The following is a 13,640-nucleotide window of genomic DNA, read 5'->3' as shown; positions in this document are numbered from 1 at the left end:
AGTGCAACGAGACCATGAAAACATAATCAGTCATTTTATTTATTTATTTGTACATTTGTAAAGCACTCTAAACCCATGGGCATCAAGGCGCTGGATGAAAGACTGACAGCGGAAGAAGGAACTCAGTGATAAGTCAGTAACTCAACCCAAGGAGGGGTCTTGTGAGAAGAACAATATCTTGAGGTGTTTTGGAAAGGTCCTGTATGATTGTTGCGATCTCAATGCAAGTGGCAATGCATTGCAGTTTTTGGAGGTGATGATGGGAAGCTCTTCCCCCCAGTTCTCACTAGTCTGTATCTCGGTGTGATAAACTGGTGAGCGTGCAAGGAGTGGGTAGGTCTTGAAGATTACTCTTTATTGAGTTTGTGGGACAGGTCATGCTATATAAAACATCATAAGTATACTGAAGTGTAAGATGCAACCCCTTACTTCGCTTTCATCAAGATGCATCAGCTTGGCAGGACATTGTCTAATTTACTTAGAGGCCAGATCTGTTTGGATCTATCAATGTCCCAGGGATTGTCTAGAGGCTGGAGTATGCCTGGACCCGGTCTATATGGCGTGCGTGTGGATGAACTCCTGGGAACATTGGTTCAAGGGAAAATGACCCCACTGAGGTTGTGGCTGCAGGGTTATTTTGAGCTACCGCAGATGTAGGCAGAGAATATGGCCTCATGTTGGTGCCCTGACTGCGCTGCAGCATCAGCCACACATGTTTGCATTGCGGGTGCTGCACACATATTCCATGGAGATCCTGACAACTTTGCTCAAAAGTCAGCATTGCCCCTCAAAATCAAGGGAAATTGCAAACCAAACTTCAGGAAGGTATGACATTGGAAGGCTCCGCCTGACAGAAGATGGCGGCTTTCGTTGCTGCCTTTGCGCCTCTTCAGTATGCACCGACTGGCGAGGCCATTCATAATCATTCTGATAGCGGGTCTGCCGTATGATACCCATGTTTCTTTCGCCCACCCTGCTCCTAGCGGCTGGCACTAAGCTATGTTGTCACTCGGCCGCATTTGTTCGAAATGACGGGATCTGCAGCCCATCACAGGGCAGTGGGCTTAGTTGTTCGACTTATTGCATCAGGTAAATGGCACGTGCTGAACGCTGCGTTCCCAGATAAAATTAAACTCGCCTTTGTTTCAGCTGTTGAGATTCTGCAGGTTCTCTGCTTCAAGCACAAGGACATTTGAGGAGCGGAGAGATGGTGACGTCACATAATCAGATAGGTGAGTGAGGTTCTCGTCCAGGCCTCAGTGAATTGGACTAATTTGTTGGCGCGTGTCCGGGATGTAGCTGAAGCAATGGCTCCGAGAAGGTACCTTCATGATAGGCGGTAGGCACTGGTCAACGCTCGATAATGGCCAGGCACAATTATAATAATAATATCTACTTCTTATATACCGCTTAACATCCATGGGTCTCAGAGCGCTGAAATAACAGATGACATTATTATCCCACAGAGTGGTACTCAATTTATCGACCTTGGAAGGATGAAAGGCTGAGTTGTGCTTGCCGGGATTTGAACCTGCCACAGCAGGATGTGCACTGATATCAGGGGTGAGTGCTCAACTCGCTTTGCTATCTAATAAATAACTGATGCAATAAAACAAAATTTTAAAAAAGTGGACACACTGTTGGATTGATGCTAAACTGATTATTTCCATTCAGCTCAAGGATAAACATGAAAGAAAATCTTACACAGATGACATCAAAGTTTTCCGATGTCTATAATATACCAATTCCCCCCATATCAATTACACAGCAGGGCGTTCATGACATATCACAGTTGCGAGCATGCTGGAAAGGATAGATATCGCATTTACTGCAAACAGGGCCAGCAGAAGACACGGGAAGGCAATGCAGAGGACTCGTATCTCGCGTTACATGGTGCCTTGCAGATCAGGTTGGCAAGTAGGGGTGGCGTTGGGTGGGCCCTGGAACTTCAGTCCTGCTTCTTGTAGCGCCCACACTCTTCAGATAAGGTGTGCACTGCTGACCTCACCAAAACTCCACACCCCAGCAACACTGCTCATGCTGCACAAAGGAAGCCACACGCACATCTCCGCCACCCTGAGCTGAGCATGCAGAGTGGGGCCCTGCAATAGTAACCAGCTCAGAAGGTTAAAGTTTCCCCTGACCCTGTGGCAAGCTGTCTCCGCATTCTATGTACACCACAATTGGGAACCTTACGCGTTTGTCTTACTTGCGCTCCCTGCCGCTTTCTGTTCATTGCTGTTGCCTGTCTGTAGTTATTGCCTGTCCCTTCTTGTCTGCAGGATTCCTTACACTCCTATCTCTTGTGCACTTTTCTCCCCTTGGCTTTGTGGGCAGGTCACTGCCCTCAAGCCCCTGACAATGATTCCCGAGCATCTACCATGGCCATGCTGGCAGACGAGAGCTCCACGTTTCCTGCCTCAAACCTGCACTGTGACAACAATTAGACATAACTCCAAGAATGGAATATTCTTTGTAAACCGACAATTGTATCAGCTTATGAGCCATTCCTGCAGCCCTAACTATTGCCCCAAAATGAATGCTTTCTGCCACATCCTTGAACAAGCTCAATTCAGAGATGCTAGCTGGGTGCTCTGGCCAAACTACTGCAGCAGAAAATACCACCCATATGTTAGAATCCTCCTTTACCTCCTGGGAAAGCCTTTTCCACTGTCCTTCTCTCCAGTATAATCCAAAGTGCAACATGTATATGTCCTAGCAAAACATGTAGTTGGTGCGATGCAGAGCTTTTTGCTTTTCGACATCTGGTAATGCTTTCCATCATGGCCTGTCTTGACCCCCATCCAGAAGACCCGCTGGCAAGCCCATGGGCCAGGAAGGTCTTGACTCGGGTCTTCACTAAAACCAGGCATCCTTGGCCTAGGCCTTCTTGGGGCCAGTCCTGGCACCTTTAGCGCCAGGCTCATACTTGATAAAGGACTTGTATTGGGAACTACTTTATTTCAGTGCCAATCAACATGGAGGCATCCACATAGCTTGGGTCCTTGGAACCAAGCTATGCGGTATAGCATTTTTGGGTGTGGTACCCTAGGAACTATTTTACCTGGACTACTTTCTTGAAGCTAATTAAACCACACCCGACTGGGAGAACACGCTTCTCGTTACTTTGCAATTCTGCAACGTGACGCTCACCGTGTTCAACTGCACCCGCGAACCTCGGAAGAACAGCATCTGTTAAGGAGGAAAAGGACATCGTTAGCAGCAGCAGCTTAACTGTAATTTCATTGTTAGCTGTCCACGGCTCTTGCGATCAGCATCCCGGAACCAGAGCTCCTCCTGAACCAACGGATCTGCAAAAAAGGAAGAAACAAGGCATTGGATATTTTTACAATTTAACGAACAGTGCCGAAAAGCTTACCTCGCAAGCCGCTCCTCGACCAGCATCGCCTCAGTAATTTCATGCACTGGGTGAGCACCGTTGCCTGTGGGGAAGACAAGACAACAGGTTAGCAAAAGGCAAGGCATCATAGCGCTGCGCTTAGCGCCTACTCACCGTATCAAGGCACTCTAAAAACGCCATTACTTACCGGCGAGACCCAATTCAGTCTATGCCACATATTGGACTTCCGTGCACCTAAGGAAGAGAAAAGACATTAGTTAAACCAAAAAGGCATGCAACGACAACAATATACCACAGCAATAAGACCTACCTGAAAGACTCAAAGCGGGCCGGCATCAGTGAAGTAATTTGATCGTAATCACCCACCAAGCACAACGTGCCCCTGCCAAGAAGGCTGGACGGAGAACACACCTGCATTAAAAACAAGGTGAGGAGAGGTCCAGAGAGGCCGCGGGTATACAGGGTGGTGGGGGCTGTTTACACAGTTGCCCAGTCTTGAACATTGCCCACCTGTATTCCAGGCAGAACCCTCCCGCTGGCCACACCTGGGAACCGCAGAGAAGGATACCTGAGTCCCAACTCCCAACTGCTGGGTGGCGTCCCCGTGGAACCAGGTGAGCGTAACAGAACGCAAAGCCTGCCAAACCAATCCACCTGGGCACAATGGATACCTCGGAATTAGACCAATTGGCCCAATTAATAGGAGAACTGCGCGCCGAGGTTCATTCTGCCCGACAGGAGACTAATGCTCTCCGAAGAGATTTAATATTGACTAAGGAGCGCACCGAAGACATTAGCAGACAATACTTGCAATCACAAGCAGCACAGACACCTCTGCCTGGAAGCAACCCAACGATGCAGAATCCTACCCTGCCATCCACTTCCTCTACTCCGGTACAAATTATACTACCAGGAACAGGTCCTTTGGCACCGCCGGAGCGGTTTACAGGTGATCCACGGAAATACGCAGCTTTCATGAATCAGTGTCTCCTTCACTTTCTTTGCAGGCCAGGAGCATTCCCGAATGACCAAGCTCGGGTAGCCTTTGGTTTATCATACCTGAGCGGTAACGCAGCAGATTGGTCTGTACCATTGGTGACCCATGATGATCCTTTATTACATGACTTTGGGGGATTTCAGAGGGAAATGGAGACACTTTTTGCTCACCATACCCGAGAGCAAGCAGTGGACAATGAACTCCTTTCCCTCCGACAGGGGAATCAGGACTTGTTAACGTACATTGCTACTTTCAACAGATTGGTTGCTGAAGCTAGGTGGCCTGAAAGCAAAAGAACCACATTGTTTCATCGGGGCTTACGAGGCAAATTAAAAGACGTTCTAGCTCAAGTAGTTGATCCTCCTCGAGACTGTTCTGAGTTCATAAATCTGGTCGTACAACTAGACCACTGGTTGCAAGACCGAAAAGCAGATCGTTCCAAAATGGATCCTCGGGCTGTGTATGTTCGATCCAGAGACAATGTAACCTGAGCACAAGAAAGCACTGTGGAGCCCATGCAAATTGGGGGGGTGCGACCTCCATTAACAAAACAAGAGCGAGATAAAAGAAGGCAACAACAGTTATGTCTGTATTGAGGAAAACCTGGGCATTTCCTGAAGGACTGTCCGGTGAAACCTCCAAGGAAAATCGTCGGGGCCACGGAAAAAGATTAAGAGAAGGAATCTAAATCGGAAAACTACCCAGCTCAGCAAACGTAGAGTTCAGTTTGTCGAGTGAGAGGAAAAAGCCACCAACCTCATACTTTGCAATACCAGTGATCTTAATCAATAACCAACGGTCATCAAGAATGCATGCCGTTGAGGCATACATCGACAGCGGGGCAGTCGGGAATTATATAGATCAAGACCTGGCTGCAGAGATGGGGCTTCCCTTATGTTCTAAGCCGACTACAGACAAGGTGACTACGGTAGATGGGACAAAAATCGCTTCCGGACCCGTAACCCAATGCACACCTGAGATAACCTTGCTGTGCCAGGACGGGCATTGGGAACTTATTTCATTCGATCTCATCAAGGCACCTCAATTCCGGCTTATACTAGGGATGGCATGGTTAGTCGCTCACTACCCTTTGATCGACTGGCGGGCCAGGAAATTAACCTTCCCCATTGACTGCTCTCTAGTGTTATTATCAAGAACAGAAACCAGCTTTCAGTATTTCTGCAACTCCCGGAGCGTCAACATCAACCCTGGGTGTAACTAATACCTTGCCAGAGGAATACCACAATTTCCAGGATGTATTCCAGAAGGACCAAGCAAACACCCTGCCGCCGCACAGGCCTTATGACTGTCAAATCAACCTTGTTCCTGGTGCTCAAGTCCCTTGTGGTAGAATGTATGCTCTTACGTAACTTGAAAATCTTAATCTGAAGTCTTACTTAGACCAATACCTTGCAAACGGATTCATCCGTCCATCAAAGTCCCCTGCAGCCAGTCCTTTGTTCTTCGTGCCGAAAAAAAACGGGATTTAAGGACCTGCATTGACTAATGCGCATTAAACCAGATCACTGTAAAGAACCGTTATCCCTTGCCACTTATCCCGGAAATGCTGGACCAGGTCTAAGATGCTCAGATTTACACCAAATGGGATCTTTGGGGAGCGTACCAACCTGGTGCGGGTCAGAAGCGGAGACGAATGGAAAACTGCTTTCCGTACCAAATATGGTTTATTCGAATATCAAGTCATGCCCTTTGGGTTATGCAACGCTCTGGCAGCATTCCAATATTTCATGAATGACGTCTTGAGAGAGTACATTGATGTCTGCACCCTAGTGTACATAGATGATATCCTAGTGTGCTCAACCTCAAAACAGGATCATATCAAGCACGTCCGTTCAGTCCTCACCAATGTCAAGTCTAAAGGAAGTAGGGGACCTCGATCCTCTCCTCCGAACCACAGAAGCCAAATAGATTGACCCCTCCCACCGTGGTTGGCACGGGCGCCTGAACGTATTTCACAGGAAGCCACGTGGCAGCCAATGGGGGGAAGATGGAGTTAGGGAAAGGGGATGGAGTGACAAAGGAAAGGAGGGAAACATAACATACCAATACATACAACAACAAAACTCCTGTTCCTGTAACTCTAATTCCTGATCACCTAGCCTAATCTCATAATCATGGAGTGAACATAACCTTGGGGACTTTTCGAGTCTTCACTTTGCACATCACAAAACATAACATAACACAAACATTGACCTTAACCTGTTACTGGGGACAGTAATCTCACAACAACACATTAGAGGATTTACAAGCCACATGACCACCCTAGGATGGTTCTTTTTCGTGAACATACAAGACATAAGGCCCGATGGGCGCCATGAAACCACAAGACAGAGTGTTGCGTGAACCAATAGTCATCAGTTCATAGTTCTTATAGATTTCCTCTCAGAATGGCGTGAATAAACGGGTCTTAGAGCGTGTTACCTCACACACTCCCTGTATTACTGGATGCTAAATCAATGCATGAACACCCACATATCATGATCGTACAATATGAACACTGAGAGCCAAATCTACTTAACTGATGGCCCGGATGCCTCACGAGGACATCCGGACCCTGAAGAGCGATGTCAAATCCGGTGTAGAGAGAACCGCTACACCGCCGCAGCCCCTGACAGGCCTTCTGGTGTTCTTCAACGTTGTCGTCGAGGCCCGAGACAGGGAGAAGTTCGACAAGTCCTTCGGCGTCCAACATTTTCCTACAGGTCTGCTCCGATGCTGCCGCCGCCCATGCCGATAATCAGTAATTACCTGCACCGAGGCACATGCGGCGGCTGGTTTTAACCGTTGCTGCTAATGACCAGCTGGTGAAGCGCGCGTTAGAGAAAACTACCAAAATCCAAAAGCCTATTGGGAATTGTAGTATCTCCTCCTTACAAGTACCAAGCGCCGTCCTCGGCTTTCCCACCGATTCCTGACAGTACCTCCCCTCTTAAGGCCCCTTCCAAGTTTTGTTTTCTTTGACTGTTGCAATTGAAACTGTCGCACCAATCTAGGTGCATGCACCGCACTGGCCGGTTCCCAGGAACAATCCTCCGGTCCATATCCTACCCACTGTATGAGATACCATAACTGTTTCTGTCTCCATCTTGAGTCCAGTATCTTCTTGACTTCATATTCGGTCTGCCCATCCTTGATAATAGCTGGTGGTCTCTGTACTCGCGTTCCCGGAGCTGCAGGTTTAAACAGAGACACATGGAACACTGGATGTATTTTTAACTTGTGAGGCAACTTTAGTTTACAAGCCACTGTAGAAATACATTTCACGACTTCGTAAGGACCAATAAACCTGGGGGCAAATTTCCGAGGTCCCATTAAAGGCAGATGGTGTGTTGAAAGCCATACCTTATCCCCCACTTTATACTTAGGAGCCTCCCGCCTTTTCCTGTCAGCATATTTCTTATATTGTTTCTTAGCTTGATCTAAATTGGCTCGTGCTTTCTGTCTAAGTTGTGATAATAACTCTTTTCTATCCTGAAGCATAGGGATATGCTCCATGTCAGGTAGATGTTCTGGTAACATATTCTGTGTCTGACCATACAAACATACATTCGGAGACATTCCCAATGAGGCATGTTCAGTGTTATTATAAGTGAACTCAGCCAACCATAAAGATTGTACCCACGATTCACGTCCATCACTTAAATAACATCGCAAGTATTGTTCAAGCGTTTGATTGACTCTCTCAGTTTGTCCATCTGTTTGTGGATGATAGCTAGTGGACAAAGCACACTCCATGCCTAACATTTTACAAAAAGCACGCCAGAATTTTGAAGTAAATTGTGGGCCTCTATCAGATACAATACTTTGAGGTAAACCATGTAATCTGACCACATGTTGTAGAAACAATTCTGCCAATCTGCCTGCGCCAGGAATACCTTTACAAGGTACAAAATGGGCTTGTTTAGAGAGGTAATCCACCACCACCCAGATGGTGTCATACTGATTATCCGGAGGCAAATCAGTGATGAAATCCATGGATATATGTGTCCAAACCTTCTCCGGAGTGGGTAGTGGCTGGAGTAACCCTGCTTTCTTTTGATGATCTGACTTACTGCGTACACATGTTTCGCATTCTTGGATGTATTTAATAGAATCTTGTCTTAACTCCGGCCACCAGAAATATTTCTCTAGTAACCCTTGTGTCTTTTTGCTTCCTGAATGTCCTGCCAAAGGGGAATTATGACACCAATGCAACGCCTTTTTACGTAAAGCGAGCGTAGGTAAAAATAATTTCCCTGCATAATAGGGAAGTCCCTTGTGGAATGTTTCTGCTGGATTCTCTCCCCATTTCAGTTTGACCTGTCCTTTCATTTCCTGCTTGACCTGTCTTAGTAACTGAGTCATTATTGCACCTACTACCTTTTCCGCCGGGATGATAGTCTTAACTTCGGTTATCATGTTTTCCATATGCTGCTGCCGAGATAGCGCATCAGCTTTTCCATTCTTTCTTCCTGGTCGAAAGGTGACTACAAAATTGAACTCATTAAAATACTGTGACCATCTTAACTGCCTGGGACTTAATGTTTGTGCTGTCTTGAAGTATTGCAAATTCTTATGATCTGTAACCACTGTCACCTGATATTTGGCCCCCAACAAATAATGTCGCCATTCCAAAAAGGCTGCTCTAATTGCCAATAATTCTTTGTCGGTGATTGAATAATTTTGTTCACAGCTAGTAAGCTTGCGAGAGTAGAAAGCCACAGGATGCCAGACTCCTTCCTCATCCTTTTGAGACAATATCGCTCCAACAGCCACATTGGAAGCATCTGTTTCCACTTGGAAAGGTTTTTCAGTATTAGGGTGTCTCAATACCGGAGCTGATGTAAATGCTTTTTTTAACTCTTTGAAAGCTACTTCTGCCTCATCATTCCACTCAAACTTAGTGGACTTCTTTAGTAATCTGGTAATAGGTGTAATGATTTGTGAAAAGTTGGAAATAAAGCGCCTATAAAAATTTGCAAAACCCAAAAAGGATTGGACATCTTTAATGCATTGAGGCGCTGGCCATTCCGTAACTGCTTGTACTTTCCGTTTGTCCATCACAATACCAGAGGGAGTCAAAATAAAACCCAGAAATTCCACTTGAGTGGTATGAAAAGCACATTTTTCCAGTTTTACATATAACTGGTGGTCTTGTAATCTTTTTAACACTGCTCTTACATGATCTCTGTGCTGTTCTTCAGAAGAGGAATAAATCAAAATGTCATCAATGTAAACTATAACAAATTGATCTAGAAACTCACTCAAAACTTCCTGCATAAAGTATTGAAATGCTGCAGGAGCATTACATAAACCAAAAGGCATCACCATGTATTCAAACAGACCAAATTTAGTTCTGAAAGCGGTCTTCCACTCATCCCCTGCTTTCACCCGGATCAAATGGTAAGCCCCTCTCAAATCCAATTTAGTGTAAATCACTGCTGACTTCACTTGATCTAACAACACTGAAATCAAAGGTAAGGGATACCTATTTTTTACTGTCACCTTATTCAATGCTCTATAGTCAATACATGTTCTAAGTGTTCCCTCTTTTTTTGGAACAAAAAATAATGGGGACGACACAGGTGAGGTGGAATGTCTAATGAATCCCTTGTTTAGCATGTCATCCAAATATTCACGTAAATGTTGGTTTTCTTTCTCAGTCAATGCATAGATTCTACTGCAAGGTAACTTTGCCCCTGGTTCCAAATCAATTACACAATCATAAGATCTATGGGGTGGCAGCTTGTCTGCTCCCCCTTTGTCGAATACCTTCGCTAGATCCTGGTATTGATTTGGGATACTTACAGCCATTGCGCCCACCCTTTGTGGTTCTGCCACTTGATCCGCCAAATACAATGCGGGTCTCACCTCTTCCTCCATATGACCCTCACATTCTACTCCTGCAAAAACCACCTCCCGCTTAATCCAATCAATCCTTGGATTGTGCTTAAGCAACCAAGGCATGCCCAAAATGAGCCCAAACTGGGGCGCCGCAATCAAATCAAAAACAATTTCTTCTGAATGCCCGGACTCACACCTCATTATAAGCGGCTCCGTTTGTTGACAAATGGGTCCTGAAATCAAAGGTGAACCATCCACTGATTGTACCCCCTCGACCTGTGATTTTTCCTTCAATGGTAAACACAATCTTTTTGCCAAACCAATGTCAATGAAATTACCAGTAGCGCCTGAATCCACCATTGCAGACACTAATTGCTTCGTACATGCAAACAGTAAAGTCACAAGAATATACAAATGTGAATTTCTTTTCCCTGTCGTATTTGCACTCCAATTGGGGAACCTATTTGTGTCTGGGCCCGTCGCCTGAGTTCCCCCTAAGGCCGGCCCAATCCTTTTCCCGACTCAACCTTGTTTCTATCTACCCCTGCTCCTTTCTTGGGAGTATTCGGGCAAGTTCTAATAAAATGTCCTGGTTGTCCACAGTAGAGGCACAAGTTATTAGCCCTACGTTGTTCTTTCTCTGTAACAGACAGGGGGCCCCTTAGTCCACCAATTTGCATGGGTTCCCCTTCTGTACTCCTGTTTCCTTTACTCCTATCCAATCTAGCAAAAGGCAACACTTCCGGTCTCTTCTTCTCACCCCTACGCTCTCCTATACGATGATCCAATCTAAGCGCTAAATCAATCATGGCGGTACATGTCATGGGTTGGGGTTCTACTTGAGCGATAGCATCCTTCAACTCCTCTTTGAGCCCTTGATAAAACAATACAGTCTGTTTCTTTTCTGGCCAATCTGTCTCAATCACCAACCTGTTAAATTGTGTAACATACGCAATCAGGTCACGTGTTCCTTGCCTTAAAGCTAACAATTCTTTGTCTTGAGCCAAGGAAACCTCCCGGCGATCAAATAATCTTCCAAATTCTACTAGAAAACCATCCCAATCATATAATAAAGGATCATCCTTTTGCACCAAAGGCATTGCCCATGCTGCTGCATCTCCCGTTAAATAGGAAATAACAAATGCAGTTCTAGCTTGTACTGTCTCAAAAGCCTTTGGTTTACACAAAAAATGAAGTCGGCACTGTGTTAAAAAGGTCATATATTTCTTAGGATCTCCTGTGAATCTTTCAGGTGTGGCCAATGGCACACTACTAGAGGGTTGTACAATCACGGTAGGGGTGGTTCTACCCGTTTGTCCTCCAGTGGAGGTTCCAGCCCCGTCAAGCGGGGTACCTTGTGCGACTAAACCCTGTACCTGAGCCTTCAATATACTCGACTCCTGTCTGGTCTGTACCAATTCTACTTGTATATCCTGTATTGCTTTTAGCACATCTGCTAACGAGGGAGGATTCGTATCCATTTGGCCTGGGTGGTTCAATTACCCCGAAATCGGGGGCAGGTAATTCTGTCAAGTCTAAAGGAAGTAGGGGACCTCGATCCTCTCCTCCGAACCACAGAAGCCAAATAGATTGACCCCTCCCACCGTGGTTGGCACGGGCGCCTGAACGTATTTCACAGGAAGCCACGTGGCAGCCAATGGGGGGAAGATGGAGTTAGGGAAAGGGGATGGAGTGACAAAGGAAAGGAGGGAAACATAACATACCAATACATACAACAACAAAACTCCTGTTCCTGTAACTCTAATTCCTGATCACCTAGCCTAATCTCATAATCATGGAGTGAACATAACCTTGGGGACTTTTCGAGTCTTCACTTTGCACATCACAAAACATAACATAACACAAACATTGACCTTAACCTGTTACTGGGGACAGTAATCTCACAACAACACATTAGAGGATTTACAAGCCACATGACCACCCTAGGATGGTTCTTTTTCGTGAACATACAAGACATAAGGCCCGATGGGTGCCATGAAACCACAAGACAGAGTGTTGCGTGAACCAATAGTCATCAGTTCATAGTTCTTATAGATTTCCTCTCAGAATGGCGTGAATAAACGGGTCTTAGAGCGTGTTACCTCACACACTCCCTGTATTACTGGATGCTAAATCAATGCATGAACACCCACATATCATGATCGTACAATATGAACACTGAGAGCCAAATCTACTTAACTGATGGCCCGGATGCCTCACGAGGACATCCGGACCCTGAAGAGCGATGTCAAATCCGGTGTAGAGAGAACCGCTACACCGCCGCAGCCCCTGACAGGCCTTCTGGTGTTCTTCAACGTTGTCGTCGAGGCCCGAGACAGGGAGAAGTTCGACAAGTCCTTCGGCGTCCAACATTTTCCTACAGGTCTGCTCCGATGCTGCCGCCGCCCATGCCGATAATCAGTAATTACCTGCACCGAGGCACATGCGGCGGCTGGTTTTAACCATTGCTGCTAATGACCAGCTGGTGAAGCGCGCGTTAGAGAAAACTACCAAAATCCAAAAGCCTATTGGGAATTGTAGTATCTCCTCCTTACAAGTACCAAGCGCCGTCCTCGGCTTTCCCACCGATTCCTGACAACCAAGCTCTGTGAACATCGTTTATATGCAAAGCTTGAAAAGTGTTTCTTTCAGGTAACCGAAGTACAGTTTCTAGGCTTTATCCTTACTCCCAGAGCCATCAGGATGGACCTGCATAAAGTTGATGCCGTTCTGAAGTGGCCATCCCCAACGTCAGTAAAAGGAGTGCAAAGTAAGTTGGGCTTTGCAAACTTCTATCGCCGGTTCATACCAGACTTCTCCCAAGTTGTACACCTGATCACCGTATTACTATGAAAAAATAACAAACAATTTGCCTGGACCGAAGAATTAGAAAAAAGCTTTACAGGAACTTAAGAAAAGGTTCACCTCAGCGCAAATCCTACAACATCCACGTGCAGATCTTCCTTATATCGTGGAAACGGACGCTTCCAGTATAGCAATGGGAGCTGTCCTCTCACAAAGAGATACTGATACCGGCCAGCTACATCCAGTGGCCTTCTGGTCGAAGAAGTTCTTACCTCCAGAAGTAAATTACGCCATCACGGACAAAGAACTCTTGGCAATAAAATCCGCCTTTAAAGCTTGGCGACACTACCTTCTGGGGGCCAGACACACCATTACAGTTATCACGGACCACCGAAATCTGCAATATCTTAAAACAATTAAAGCCCAGTCTTCATGCCAGTTGCGGTGGGCTCTTTTCTTCACCGAATATGATTATGTCATTACATTTCGACCAGGGGTCAAGAATGGAAAAGCTGACGCACTCTCTCGTACTGGCACTGATGACATAGTTTATACGGCCCCAGACCCAGTCCCCATCATACCCGAAGACAAACTCTTAGGCCTCACTACTGCCTTAACCCAAATGGAACTGGG

At 46.0% G+C, this 13,640-nt stretch overlaps 1 protein-coding gene across 2 annotated transcripts in view; it reads right to left on the bottom strand.

Annotated features, from left to right (window-relative positions):
- CPLX2 (complexin 2) overlaps positions 1-13,640 on the bottom strand; it is a 1,259,387-nt gene that overhangs the window by 303,345 nt on the left and 942,402 nt on the right. The gene's annotated exons all lie outside the window — the stretch shown is intronic.

The sequence above is a fragment of the Ambystoma mexicanum genome, chromosome 3p (assembly GCF_040938575.1).
Source record: "Ambystoma mexicanum isolate Mex_15411 chromosome 3p, UKY_AmexF1_1, whole genome shotgun sequence".
Taxonomy (NCBI): domain Eukaryota; kingdom Metazoa; phylum Chordata; class Amphibia; order Caudata; family Ambystomatidae; genus Ambystoma; species Ambystoma mexicanum.
Note: the sequence above shows the minus strand (reverse complement) of the source record. Positions and strands in the feature narration are given on the sequence as shown.